The sequence below is a fragment of the Pseudophryne corroboree genome, unplaced genomic scaffold (genome assembly GCF_028390025.1).
Source record: "Pseudophryne corroboree isolate aPseCor3 unplaced genomic scaffold, aPseCor3.hap2 scaffold_1998, whole genome shotgun sequence".
NCBI classification, from domain to species: domain Eukaryota; kingdom Metazoa; phylum Chordata; class Amphibia; order Anura; family Myobatrachidae; genus Pseudophryne; species Pseudophryne corroboree.
Window position 1 is genome coordinate 152 of NW_026968639.1, and position 12,496 is coordinate 12,647.

Genomic DNA, 12,496 nt, shown 5'->3' on the forward strand with positions numbered 1-12,496 from the left:
CTTGCAGCAGCTGGCCACTGTAACAGCTCCAGAGCTGCTCTGTAAGGCAAGTAAAAGGGTGTGGGCCCTGCAGCACTACCTGTAGTTTGCATTGTGCATTGGAAGGCACAAAGTAAGCAGACGGGAGGAGAAGTCAGGATAGTGCACAAGGGTATAGAAGGGAGCGGCTGAAGAAAAGAGAAGTGGAAACAGACAGCAAACTAGGCTGGAGAGAGACCTGAGACAAAGAGATCTGAATTATACGAGAGCCGACCAGGGGAAACACAAATTATGCAGTCAAGTTTCCCACATTTGGGGAAATCGCAGGAGCAGCACACCCAGAGTACAATGGGTGAGCCTTGCCCTGGGAGAAGCACCTTCATGATCATAGTATCTCACCTGGCAGGTAAGTAGGAGTTGGGCTAGAGCTGGGGAGGGTCGCTGCTCGGGTACCCCCCTGTAAAGTGAAGGAGATCCAACTGAGGCAGCACAAGGGAACTCTCGAAAGAAGAACAAGGCTAAAGGAAAATCTGAGACAAAGAAATCTGACTTTTACCAGAGCTGACCAGAAGAAATCACAAACACAGCCTCCCACTACCACAAATAATGCAGTCAAGTTTCCCACATTTGGGGAAATCACAGGGGTCAGCATACCCAAAATGCAATGAATAAACCTCACCCTGGGAGAAAAATCTTCATGACCATGGTATCTCCTATGCAAAATAAGTATGATTTGGAATAGGGCTGGGGAGGGCCGCTGCTCATGCACATCTCTGTCAAGTAAAGGAGATTTAACTGAGGCAACACAAGGGAACTCTCATCTGGGGACAACAACTGCAGGGAGAACATATATTTTCAGATGAACATGGGAGGGCAGAAGGCTGCCTAATACTGAAGCACCCCCAAACAACAAACCAAATGCAACAACTAGTGCAAGCATTCCTGGGGGAAGGCCTGCCGCAGATGGATTTGCATATGGTGATGTCATCCAAGCAGTGGGTCAAAGTTGGCTTCAACCCTCGTCTGCATATGAAAAGAGAAAAGGGGCGTGCAGGGCATGGTGGCCTTTTGCGGCGCTTGGCTGACCCCTAGTTTGCATTAAACACCTCCACCCTCCTTTGGTGTGGGGCTCATGTTGGCTATGCCCCAGCCCCTGAAGCATTCAAGCTGATTTCTTGCAGCAGATGGGCACTGTAACAGCTCCAGAGCTGCTCTGTAAGGCAAGTAAAAGGGTGTGGGCCCTGCAGCACTACCTGTAGTTCGCATTGTGCGTTGGAAGGCACAAAGTAAGCAGACAGGAGGAGAAGTCAGGATAGTGCGCAAGGGCATAGAAGGGAGCGGCTCAAGAAAAGAGAAGTGGAAACAGACAGCAAACTAGGCTGGAGAGAGACCTGAGACAAAGAGATCTGAATTATACGAGAGCCGACCAGGGGAAACACAAATTATGCAGTCAAGTTTCCCACATTTGGTGAAATCGCAGGAGCAGCACACCCAGAGCAATGGGTGAGCCTTGCCCTGGGAGAAGCACCTTCATGATCATAGTATCTCACCTGGCAGGTAAGTAGGAGTTGGGCTAGAGCTGGGGAGGGTCGCTGCTCGGGTACCCCCCTGTAAAGTGAAGGAGATCCAACTGAGGCAGCACAAGGGAACTCTCGAAAGAAGAACAAGGCTAGAGGAAAATCTGAGACAAAGAAATCTGACTTTTACCAGAGCTGACCAGAGGAAAGCACAAACACAGTCCCCCACTACCACAAATAATGCAGTCAAGTTTCCCACATTTGGGGAAATCACAGGGGTCAGCATACCCAAAATGCAATGAATGAACCTCACCCTGGGAGAACAATCTTCATGACCATGGTATCTCCTATGCAAAATAAGTATGATTTGGAATAGGGCTGGGGAGGGCCGCTGCTCATGCACATCTCTGTCAAGTAAAGGAGATTCAACTGAGGCAGCACAAGGGAACTCTCATCTGGGGACAACAACTGCAGGGAGAACACATATTTTCAGATGAACATGGGAGGGCAGAAGGCTGCCTAATACTGAAGCACCCCCAAACAACAAACCAAATGCAACAACTAGTGCAAGCATTCCTGGGGGAAGTTCTGCAGAAGACGGATTTGCATACGGTGATGTCATCCAAGCAGTGGGTCAAAGTTGGCTTCAACCCTCATCTGCATATGAAAAGAGAAAAGGGGCGTGCAGGGCATGGCGGCCTTTTGCGGTGCTTGGATGACCCCTAGTTCGCATTAAACACCTCCACCCTCCTTTGGTGTGGGGCTCATGTTGGCCATGCCCCATCCCCTGAAGCATTCAAGCAGATTTCTTGCAGCAGCTGGGCACTGTAACAGCTCCAGAGCTGCTCTGTAAGGCAACTAAAAGGGTGTGGGCCCTGCAGCACTACCTGTAGTTTGCATTGTGCATTGGAAGGCACAAAGTAAGCAGACGGGAGGAGAAGTCAGGATAGTGCATAAGGGTATAGAAGGGAGCGGCTGAAGAAAAGAGAAGTGGAAACAGACAGCAAACTAGGCTGGAGAGAGACCTGAGACAAAGAGATCTGAATTATACGAGAGCCGACCAGGGGAAACACAAATTATGCAGTCAAGTTTCCCACATTTGGGGAAATCGCAGGGGCAGCACACCCAGAGTGCAATGGGTGAGCCTTGCCCTGGGAGAAGCACCATCATGATCATAGTATCTCACCTGGCAGGTAAGTAGGAGTTGGGCTAGAGCTGGGGAGGGTCTCTGCTCGGGCACCCCCCTGTCAAGTGAAGGAGATCCAACTGAGGCAGCACAAGGGAACTCTCAAAAGAAGAACAAGGCTAGAGGAAGATCTGAAACAAAGAAATCTGACTTTTACCAGAGCTGACCAGAGGAAAACACAAACACAGTCCCCCACTACCACAAATAAAGCAGTCGAGTTTCCCACATTTGGGGAAATCACAGGGGTCAGCATACCCAGAATGCAATGAATGAACCTCACCCTGGGAGAATAATCTTCATGACCATGGTATCTCCTATGCAAAATAAGTATGATTTGGGATAGAGCTGGGGTGGGCCGCTGCTCAGGCACATCTCTGTCAAGTTAAGGAGATTCAACTGAGGCAGCACAAGGGAACTCTCATCTGGGGACAACAACTGCAGGGAGAACACATATTTTCAGATGAACATGGGAGGGCAGAAGGCTGCCTAATACTGAAGCACCCCCAAACAACAAACCAAATGCAACAACTAGTGCAAGCATTCCTGGGGGAAGGCCTGCCGCAGATGGATTTGCATATGGTGATGTCATCCAAGCAGTGGGTCAAAGTTGGCTTCAACCCTCGTCTGCATATGAAAACAGAAAAGGGGCGTGCAGGGCATGGTGGCCTTTTGCGGCGCTTGTCTGACCCCTAGTTTGCATTAAACACCTCCACCCTCCTTCGGTGTGGGGCTCATGTTGGCTATGCCCCAGCCCCTGAAGCATTCAAGCTGATTTCTTGCAGCAGCTGGGCACTGTAACAGCTCCAGAGCTGCTCTGTAAGGCAAGTAAAAGGGTGTGGGCCCTGCAGCACTACCTGTAGTTTGCATTGTGCATTGGAAGGCACAAAGTAAGCAGACGGGAGGAGAAGTCAGGATAGTGCACAAGAGTATAGAAGGGAGCGGCTGAAGAAAAGAGAAGTGGAAACAGACAGCAAACTAGGCTGGAGAGAGACCTGAGACAGAGAGATCTGAATTATACGAGAGCCGACCAGGGGAAACACAAATTATGCAGTCAAGTTTCCCACATTTGGGGAAATTGCAGGAGCAGCACACCCAGAGTACAATGGGTGAGCCTTGCCCAGGGAGAAGCACCTTCATGATCATAGTATCTCACCTGGCAGGTAAGTAGGAGTTGGGCTAGAGCTGGGGAGGGTCGCTGCTCGGGTACCCCCCTGTAAAGTGAAGGAGATCCAACTGAGGCAGCACAAGGGAACTCTCGAAAGAAGAACAAGGCTAAAGGAAAATGTGAGACAAAGAAATCTGACTTTTACCAGAGCTGACCAGAGGAAAGCACAAACACAGTCTCCCACTACCACAAATAATGCAGTCAAGTTTCCCACATTTGGGGAAATCACAGGGGTCAGCATACCCAAAATGCAATGAATGAACCTCACCCTGGGAGAAAAATCTTCATGACCATGGTATCTCCTATGCAAAATAAGCATGATTTGGAATAGGGCTGGGGAGGGCCGCTGCTCATGCACATCTCTGTCAAGTAAAGGAGATTCAACTGAGGCAGCACAAGGGAACTCTCATCTTGGGTCAACAACTGCAGGGAGAACACATATTTTCAGATGAACATGGGAGGGCAGAAGGCTGCCTAATACTGAAGCACCCCCAAACAACAAACCAAATGCAACAACTAGTGCAAGCATTCCTGGGGGAAGTTCTGCAGAAGACGGATTTGCATACGGTGATGTCATCCAAGCAGTGGGTCAAAGTTGGCTTCAACCCTCATCTGCATATGAAAAGAGAAAAGGGGCGTGCAGGGCATGGCGGCCTTTTGCGGTGCTTGGATGACCCGTAGTTCGCATTAAACACCTCCACCCTCCTTTGGTGTGGGGCTCATGTTGGCCATGCCCCATCCCCTGAAGCATTCAAGCTGATTTCTTGCAGCAGCTGGGCACTGTAACAGCTCCAGAGCTGCTCTGTAAGGCAAGTAAAAGGGTGTGGGCCCTGCAGCACTACCTGTAGTTTGCATTGTGCATTGGAAGGCACAAAGTAAGCAGACGGGAGGAGAAGTCAGGATAGTGCACAAGGGTATAGAAGGGAGCGGCTGAAGAAAAGAGAAGTGGAAACAGACAGCAAACTAGGCTGGAGAGAGACCTGAGACAAAGAGATCTGAATTATACGAGAGCCGACCAGGGGAAACACAAATTATGCAGTCAAGTTTCCCACATTTGGGGAAATCGCAGGAGCAGCACACCCAGAGTACAATGGGTGAGCCTTGCCCTGGGAGAAGCACCTTCATGATCATAGTATCTCACCTGGCAGGTAAGTAGGAGTTGGGCTAGAGCTGGGGAGGGTCGCTGCTCGGGTACCCCCCTGTAAAGTGAAGGAGATCCAACTGAGGCAGCACAAGGGAACTCTCGAAAGAAGAACAAGGCTAAAGGAAAATCTGAGACAAAGAAATCTGACTTTTACCAGAGCTGACCAGAGGAAAGCACAAACACAGTCTCCCACTACCACAAATAATGCAGTCAAGTTTCCCACATTTGGGGAAATCACAGGGGTCAGCATACCCAAAATGCAATGAATGAACCTCACCCTGGGAGAAAAATCTTCATGACCATGGTATCTCCTATGCAAAATAAGTATGATTTGGAATAGGGCTGGGGAGGGCCGCTGCTCATGCACATCTCTGTCAAGTAAAGGAGATTCAACTGAGGCAGCAAAAGGGAACTCTCATCTTGGGACAACAACTGCAGGGAGAACACATATTTTCAGATGAACATGGGAGGGCAGAAGGCTGCCTAATACTGAAGCACCCCCAAACAACAAACCAAATGCAACAACTAGTGCAAGCATTCCTGGGGGAAGGCCTGCCGCAGATGGATTTGCATATGGTGATGTCATCCAAGCAGTGGGTCAAAGTTGGCTTCAACCCTCGTCTGCATATGAAAACAGAAAAGGGGCGTGCAGGGCATGGTGGCCTTTTGCGGCGCTTGTCTGACCCCTAGTTTGCATTAAACACCTCCACCCTCCTTCGGTGTGGGGCTCATGTTGGCTATGCCCCAGCCCCTGAAGCATTCAAGCTGATTTCTTGCAGCAGCTGGGCACTGTAACAGCTCCAGAGCTGCTCTGTAAGGCAAGTAAAAGGGTGTGGGCCCTGCAGCACTACCTGTAGTTTGCATTGTGCATTGGAAGGCACAAAGTAAGCAGACGGGAGGAGAAGTCAGGATAGTGCACAAGGGTATAGAAGGGAGCGGCTGAAGAAAAGAGAAGTGGAAACAGACAGCAAACTAGGCTGGAGAGAGACCTGTGACAAAGAGATCTGAATTATACGAGAGCCGACCAGGGGAAACACAAATTATGCAGTCAAGTTTCCCACATTTGGGGAAATCGCAGGAGCAGCACACCCAGAGTACAATGGGTGAGCCTTGCCCTGGGAGAAGCACCTTCATGATCATAGTATCTCACCTGGCAGGTAAGTAGGAGTTGGGCTAGAGCTGGGGAGGGTCGCTGCTCGGGTACCCCCCTGTAAAGTGAAGGAGATCCAACTGAGGCAGCACAAGGGAACTCTCGAAAGAAGAACAAGGCTAAAGGAAAATCTGAGACAAAGAAATCTGACTTTTACCAGAGCTGACCAGAGGAAAGCACAAACACAGTCTCCCACTACCACAAATAATGCAGTCAAGTTTCCCACATTTGGGGAAATCACAGGGGTCAGCATACCCAAAATGCAATGAATGAACCTCACCCTGGGAGAAAAATCTTCATGACCATGGTATCTCCTATGCAAAAAAAGTATGATTTGGAATAGGGCTGGGGAGGGCCGCTGCTCATGCACATCTCTGTCAAGTAAAGGAGATTCAACTGAGGCAGCACAAGGGAACTTTCATCTGGGGACAACAACTGCAGGGAGAACACATATTTTCAGATGAACATGGGAGGGCAGAAGGCTGCCTAATACTGAAGCACCCCCAAACAACAAACCAAATGCAACAACTAGTCCAAGCATTCCTGGGGGAAGTTCTGCAGAAGACGGATTTGCATACGGTGATGTCATCCAAGCAGTGGGTCAAAGTTGGCTTCAACCCTCATCTGCATATGAAAAGAGAAAAGGGGCGTGCAGGGCATGGCGGCCTTTTGCGGTGCTTGGATGACCCCTAGTTCGCATTAAACACCTCCACCCTCCTTTGGTGTGGGGCTCATGTTGGCCATGCCCCATCCCCTGAAGCATTCAAGCTGATTTCTTGCAGCAGCTGGGCACTGTAACAGCTCCAGAGCTGCTCTGTAAGGCAAGTAAAAGGGTGTGGGCCCTGCAGCACTACCTGTAGTTTGCATTGTGCATTGGAAGGCACAAAGTAAGCAGATGGGAGGAGAAGTCAGGATAGTGCACAAGGGTATAGAAGGGAGCGGCTGAAGAAAAGAGAAGTGGAAACAGACAGCAAACTAGGCTGGAGAGAGACCTGAGACAAAGAGATCTGAATTATACGAGAGCCGACCAGGGGAAACACAAATTATGCAGTCAAGTTTCCCACATTTGGGGAAATCGCAGGGGCAGCACACCCAGAGTGCAATGGGTGAGCCTTGCCCTGGGAGAAGCACCTTCATGATCATAGTATCTCACCTGGCAGGTAAGTAGGAGTTGGGCTAGAGCTGGGGAAAGTCGCTGTTCGGGCACCCCCCTGTCAAGTGAAAGAGATCCAACTGAGGCAGCACAAGGGAACTCTCGAAAGAAGAACAAGGCTAGAGGAAGATCTGAGACAAAGAAATCTGACTTTTTCCAGAGCTGACCAGAGGAAAGCACAAACACAGTCCCCCACTACCACAAATAATGCAGTCGAGTTTCCCACATTTGGGGAAATCACAGGGGTCAGCATACCCAAAATGCAATGAATGAACCTCACCCTGGGAGAACAATCTTCATGACCATGGTATCTCCTATGCAAAAAAAGTATGATTTGGGATAGGGCTGGGGAGGGCCGCTGCTCATGCACATCTCTGTCAAGTAAAGGAGATTCAACTGAGGCAGCACAAGGAAACTCTCATCTGGGGACAACAACTGCAGGGAGAACACATATTTTCAGATGAACATGGGAGGGCAGAAGGCTGCCTAATACTGAAGCACCCCCAAACAACAAACCAAATGCAACAACTAGTACAAGCATTCCTGGGGGAAGTTCTGCAGAAGACGGAATTGCATACGGTGATGTCATCCAAGCAGTGGGCCAAAGTTGGCTGGAACCCTCATCTGCATATGAAAAGAGAAAAGGGGTATGCAGGGCATGGCGGCCTTTTGCGGCGCTTGGATGACCCTTAGTTCGCATTAAACACCCCCACCCTCCTTCGGTGTGGGGCTCATGTTGGCCATGCCCCATCCTCTGAAGCATTCAAGCTGATTTCTTGCAGCAGCTTGGCACTGTAACAGCTCCAGAGCTGTTCTGTTAGGCAAGTAAAAGGGTGTGGGCCCTGCAGCACTACCTGTAGTTTGCATTGCGCATTGGAAGGCACAAAGTAAGCAGACAGGAGGAGAAGTCAGGATAGTGCACAAGGGTATAAAAGGGAGCGGCTCAAGAAAAGAGAAGTTGAAACAGACAGCAAACTAGGCTGGAGAGAGACCTGAGACAAAGAGATCTGAATTATACGAGACCTGACCAGGGGAAACACAAATTATGCAGTCAAGTTTCCCACATTTGGGGAAATCGCAGGGGCAGCACACCCAGAGTGCAATGGGTGAGCCTTGCCCTGGGAGAAGCACCTTCATGATCATAGTATCTCACCTGGCAGGTAAGTAGGAGTTGGGCTAGAGCTGGGGAGGGTCGCTGCTCGGGCACCCCCCTGTCAAGTGAAGGAGATCCAACTGAGGCAGCACAAGGAAACTCTCGAAAGAAGAACAAGGCTAGAGGAAGATCTGAGACAAAGAAATTTGACTTTTACCAGAGCTGACCAGAGGAAAACACAAACACAGTACCCCACTACCAACAAATAAAGCAGTCGCGTTTCCCACATTTGGGGAAATCACAGGGGTCAGCATACCCAGAATGCAATGAATGAACCTCACCCTGGGAGAGTAATCTTCATGACCATGGTATCTCCTATGCAAAATAAGTATGATTTGGGATAGGGCTGGGGAGGGCCGCTGCTCATGCACATCTCTGTCAAGTAAAGGAGATTCAACTGAGGCAGCACAAGGGAACTCTCATCTGGGGACAACAACTGCAGGGAGAACACATATTTTCAGATGAACATGGGAGGGCAGAAGGCTGCCTAATACTGAAGCACCCCCAAACAACAAACCAAATGCAACAACTAGTGCAAGCATTCCTGGGGTAAGTTCTGCAGAAGACGGATTTGCATACGGTGATGTCATCCAAGCAGTGGGTCAAAGTTGGCTTCAACCCTCATCTGCATATGAAAAGAGAAAAGGGGCGTGCAGGGCATGGCGGCCTTTTGCGGTGCTTGGATGACCCCTAGTTCGCATTAAACACCCCCACCCTCCTTTGGTGTGGGGCTCATGTTGGCCATGCCCCATCCCCTGAAGCATTCAAGCTGATTTATTGCAGCAGCAGGGCACTGTAACAGCTCCAGAGCTGCTCTGAACGGCAAGTAAAAGGGTGTGGGCCCTGCAGCACTACCTGTAGTATGCATTGTGCATTGGAAGGCACAAAGTAAGCAGACGGGAGAAGTCAGGATAGTGCGCAAGGGCATAGAAGGGAGCGGCTCAAGAAAAGAGAAGTTGAAACAGACAGCAAACTAGGCTGGAGAGAGACCTGAGACAAAGAGATCTGAATTATACGAGAGCCGACCAGGGGAAACACAAATTATGCAGTCAAGTTTCCCACATTTGGGGAAATCGCAAGAGCAGCACACCCAGAGTGCAATGGGTGAGCCTTGCCCTGGGAGAAGCACCTTCCTGATTATAGTATCTCACCTGGCAGGTAAGTAGGAGTTGGGCTAGAGCTTGGGAGGGTCGCTGCTCGGGCACCCCCCTGTCAAGTGAAGGAGATCCAACTGAGGCAGCACAAGGAAACTCTCGAAAGAAGAACAAGGCTAGAGGAAGATCTGAGACAAAGAAATCTGACTTTTACCAGAGCTGACCAGAGGAAAGCACAAACACAGTCCCCCACTACCACAAATAATGCAGTCGAGTTTCCCAAATTTGGGGAAATCACAGGGGTCAGCATACCCAAAATGCAATGAATGAACCTCACCCTGGGAGAACAATCTTCATGACCATGGTATCTCCTATGCAAAATAAGTATGATTTGGGATAGGGCTGGGGAGGGCCGCTGCTCAGGCACATCTCTGTCAAGTAAAGGAGATTCAACTGAGGCAGCACAAGGGAACTCTCATCTGGGGACAACAACTGCAGGGAGAACACATATTTTCAGATGAACATGGGAGGACAGAAGGCTGCCTAATACTGAAGCACCCCCAAACAACAAACCAAATGCAACAACTAGTAAAAGCATTCCTGGGTGAAGGTCTGCAGAAGACGGATTTGCATACGGTGATGTCATCCAAGCAGTGGGCCAAAGTTGGCTGGAACCCTCATCTGCATATGAAAAGAGAAAAGGGTTATGCAGGGCATGGCGGCCTTTTGCGGCGCTTGGATGACCCCTAGTTCGCATTAAACACCTCCACCCTCCTTCGGTGTGGGGCTCATGTTGGCTATGCCCCAGCCCCTGAAGCATTCAAGCTGATTTCTTGCAGCAGCTGGGCACTGTAACAGCTCCAGAGCTGCTCTGTAAGGCAACTAAAAGGGTGTGGGCCCTGCAGCACTACCTGTAGTTCGCATTGTGCGTAGGAAGGCACAAAGTAAGCAGACGGGAGAAGTCAGGATAGTGCGCAAGGGCATAGAAGGGAGCGGCTCAAGAAAAGAGAAGTGGAAACAGACAGCAAACTAGGCTGGAGAGAGACCTGAGACAAAGAGATCTGAATTATACGAGAGCCGACCAGGGGAAACACAAATTATGCAGTCAAGTTTCCCACATTTGGGGAAATCGCAGGGGCAGCACACCCAGAGTGCAATGGGTGAGCCTTGCCCTGGGAGAAGCACCTTCATGATCATAGTATCTCACCTGGCAGGTAAGTAGGAGTTGGGCAAGAGCTGGGGAGGGTCGCTGCTCGGGCACCCCCCTGTCAAGTGAAGGAGATCCAACTGAGGCAGCACAAAGGAACTCTCGAAAGAAGAACAAGGCTAGAGGAAGATCTGAGACAAAGAAATCTGACTTTTACCAGAGCTGACCAGAAGAAAGCACAAACACAGTCCCCCCACTACCAACAAATAAAGCAGTCGCGTTTCCCACATTTGGGGAAATCACAGGGGTCAGCATACCCAGAATGCAATGAATGAACCTCACCCTGGGAGAGTAATCTTCATGACCATGGTATCTCCTATGCAAAATAAGTATGATTTGGGATAGGGCTGGGGAGGGCCGCTGCTCATGCACATCTCTGTCAAGTAAAGGAGATTCAACTGAGGCAGCACAAGGGAACTCTCATCTGGGGACAACAACTGCAGGGAGAACACATATTTTCAGATGAACATGGGAGGGCAGAAGGCTGCCTAATACTGAAGCACCCCCAAACAACAAACCAAATGCAACAACTAGTGCAAGCATTCCTGGGGGAAGGCCTGCAGCAGATGGATTTGCATACGGTGATGTCATCCAAGCAGTGGGTCAAAGTTGGCTTCAACCCTCGTCTGCATATGAAAAGAGAAAAGGGGCGTGCAGGGCATGGCGGCCTTTTGCGACGCTTGGATGACCCCTAGTTCGCATTAAACACCTCCACCCTCCTTCGGTGTGGGGCTCATGTTGGCTATGCCCCAGCCCCTGAAGCATTCAAGCTGATTTCTTGCAGCAGCTGGGCACTGTAACAGCTCCAGAGCTGCTCTGTACGGCAAGTAAAAGGGTGTGGGCCCTGCAGCACTACCTGTAGTTTGCATTGTGCATTGGAAGGCACAAAGAAAGCAGACAGGAGGAGAAGTCAGGATAGTGCACAAGGGTATAAAAGGGAGGGGCTCATGAAAAAAGAAGTGGAAACAGACAGCAAATTAGGCTGGAGAGAGACCTGAGACAAAGAGATCTGAATTATACGAGAGCCGACCAGGGGAAACACAAATTATGCAGTCAAGCTTCCCACATTTGGGGAAATCAGAGTGCAATGGGTGAGCCTTGCCCTGGGAGAAGCACCTTCATGATCATAGTATCTCACCTGGCAGGTAAGTAGGAGTTGGGCTAGAGCTGGGGAGGGTCGCTGCTCGGGCACCCCCCTGTCAAGTGAAAGAGATCCAACTGAGGCAGCACAAGGGAACGCTCGAAAGAAGAACAAGGCTAGAGGAAGATCTGAGACAAATAAATCTGACTTTTACCAGAGCTGACCAGAGGAAAGCACAAACACAGTCCCCCACTACCACAAATAATGCAGTCGAGTTTCCCACATTTGGGGAAATCACAGGGGTCAGCATACCCAGAATACAATGAATGAACCTCACCCTGGGAGAACAATCTTCATGACCATGGTATCTCCTATGCAAAATAAGTATGATTTGGGATAGGGCTGGGGAGGGCCGCTGCTCAGGCACATCTCTGTCAAGTAAAGGAGATTCAACTGAGGCAGCACAAGGGAACTCTCATCTGGGGACAACAACTGCAGGGAGAACACATATTTTCAGATGAACATGGGAGGGCAGAAGGCTGCTTAATACTGAAGCACCCCCAAACAACAAACCAAATGCAACAACTAGTGCAAGCATTCCTGGGGGAAGGCCTGCAGCAGATGGATTTGCATACGGTGATGTCATCCAAGCAGTGGGTCAAAGTTG

At 49.9% G+C, this 12,496-nt stretch overlaps 21 non-coding genes across 21 annotated transcripts; all 21 read right to left on the reverse strand.

The window, feature by feature from the left end:
• Positions 1-230: 230 nt before the first annotated feature.
• On the reverse strand, positions 231-393 carry LOC135005286 (U1 spliceosomal RNA). The gene has a single exon (XR_010205909.1). It is a non-coding gene; the product is annotated as a U1 spliceosomal RNA (small nuclear RNA).
• A 152-nt stretch (positions 394-545) lies between these two features.
• Positions 546-709, reverse strand: LOC135005274 (U1 spliceosomal RNA). The gene has a single exon (XR_010205899.1). It is a non-coding gene; the product is annotated as a U1 spliceosomal RNA (small nuclear RNA).
• A 674-nt stretch (positions 710-1,383) lies between these two features.
• Positions 1,384-1,544, reverse strand: LOC135005295 (U1 spliceosomal RNA). The gene has a single exon (XR_010205916.1). It is a non-coding gene; the product is annotated as a U1 spliceosomal RNA (small nuclear RNA).
• Positions 1,545-1,696: 152 nt separating this feature from the next.
• Positions 1,697-1,860, reverse strand: LOC135005296 (U1 spliceosomal RNA). The gene has a single exon (XR_010205917.1). It is a non-coding gene; the product is annotated as a U1 spliceosomal RNA (small nuclear RNA).
• Positions 1,861-2,534: 674 nt separating this feature from the next.
• LOC135005285 (U1 spliceosomal RNA) lies at positions 2,535-2,697 on the reverse strand. The gene has a single exon (XR_010205908.1). It is a non-coding gene; the product is annotated as a U1 spliceosomal RNA (small nuclear RNA).
• Positions 2,698-2,849: 152 nt separating this feature from the next.
• LOC135005272 (U1 spliceosomal RNA) lies at positions 2,850-3,013 on the reverse strand. Its single transcript, XR_010205897.1, has one exon. It is a non-coding gene; the product is annotated as a U1 spliceosomal RNA (small nuclear RNA).
• A 674-nt stretch (positions 3,014-3,687) lies between these two features.
• On the reverse strand, positions 3,688-3,850 carry LOC135005284 (U1 spliceosomal RNA). Its single transcript, XR_010205907.1, has one exon. It is a non-coding gene; the product is annotated as a U1 spliceosomal RNA (small nuclear RNA).
• A 152-nt stretch (positions 3,851-4,002) lies between these two features.
• LOC135005275 (U1 spliceosomal RNA) lies at positions 4,003-4,166 on the reverse strand. The gene has a single exon (XR_010205900.1). It is a non-coding gene; the product is annotated as a U1 spliceosomal RNA (small nuclear RNA).
• A 674-nt stretch (positions 4,167-4,840) lies between these two features.
• LOC135005287 (U1 spliceosomal RNA) lies at positions 4,841-5,003 on the reverse strand. The gene has a single exon (XR_010205910.1). It is a non-coding gene; the product is annotated as a U1 spliceosomal RNA (small nuclear RNA).
• Positions 5,004-5,155: 152 nt separating this feature from the next.
• Positions 5,156-5,319, reverse strand: LOC135005273 (U1 spliceosomal RNA). Its single transcript, XR_010205898.1, has one exon. It is a non-coding gene; the product is annotated as a U1 spliceosomal RNA (small nuclear RNA).
• A 674-nt stretch (positions 5,320-5,993) lies between these two features.
• LOC135005288 (U1 spliceosomal RNA) lies at positions 5,994-6,156 on the reverse strand. Its single transcript, XR_010205911.1, has one exon. It is a non-coding gene; the product is annotated as a U1 spliceosomal RNA (small nuclear RNA).
• Positions 6,157-6,308: 152 nt separating this feature from the next.
• LOC135005277 (U1 spliceosomal RNA) lies at positions 6,309-6,472 on the reverse strand. The gene has a single exon (XR_010205901.1). It is a non-coding gene; the product is annotated as a U1 spliceosomal RNA (small nuclear RNA).
• Positions 6,473-7,146: 674 nt separating this feature from the next.
• Positions 7,147-7,309, reverse strand: LOC135005280 (U1 spliceosomal RNA). The gene has a single exon (XR_010205903.1). It is a non-coding gene; the product is annotated as a U1 spliceosomal RNA (small nuclear RNA).
• Positions 7,310-7,461: 152 nt separating this feature from the next.
• On the reverse strand, positions 7,462-7,625 carry LOC135005297 (U1 spliceosomal RNA). The gene has a single exon (XR_010205918.1). It is a non-coding gene; the product is annotated as a U1 spliceosomal RNA (small nuclear RNA).
• Positions 7,626-8,299: 674 nt separating this feature from the next.
• LOC135005283 (U1 spliceosomal RNA) lies at positions 8,300-8,462 on the reverse strand. The gene has a single exon (XR_010205906.1). It is a non-coding gene; the product is annotated as a U1 spliceosomal RNA (small nuclear RNA).
• Positions 8,463-8,614: 152 nt separating this feature from the next.
• LOC135005289 (U1 spliceosomal RNA) lies at positions 8,615-8,779 on the reverse strand. Its single transcript, XR_010205912.1, has one exon. It is a non-coding gene; the product is annotated as a U1 spliceosomal RNA (small nuclear RNA).
• A 671-nt stretch (positions 8,780-9,450) lies between these two features.
• Positions 9,451-9,613, reverse strand: LOC135005291 (U1 spliceosomal RNA). Its single transcript, XR_010205914.1, has one exon. It is a non-coding gene; the product is annotated as a U1 spliceosomal RNA (small nuclear RNA).
• Positions 9,614-9,765: 152 nt separating this feature from the next.
• On the reverse strand, positions 9,766-9,929 carry LOC135005282 (U1 spliceosomal RNA). The gene has a single exon (XR_010205905.1). It is a non-coding gene; the product is annotated as a U1 spliceosomal RNA (small nuclear RNA).
• Positions 9,930-10,600: 671 nt separating this feature from the next.
• Positions 10,601-10,763, reverse strand: LOC135005281 (U1 spliceosomal RNA). The gene has a single exon (XR_010205904.1). It is a non-coding gene; the product is annotated as a U1 spliceosomal RNA (small nuclear RNA).
• Positions 10,764-10,915: 152 nt separating this feature from the next.
• On the reverse strand, positions 10,916-11,081 carry LOC135005279 (U1 spliceosomal RNA). Its single transcript, XR_010205902.1, has one exon. It is a non-coding gene; the product is annotated as a U1 spliceosomal RNA (small nuclear RNA).
• Positions 11,082-12,053: 972 nt separating this feature from the next.
• Positions 12,054-12,217, reverse strand: LOC135005294 (U1 spliceosomal RNA). The gene has a single exon (XR_010205915.1). It is a non-coding gene; the product is annotated as a U1 spliceosomal RNA (small nuclear RNA).
• Positions 12,218-12,496: the final 279 nt, after the last annotated feature.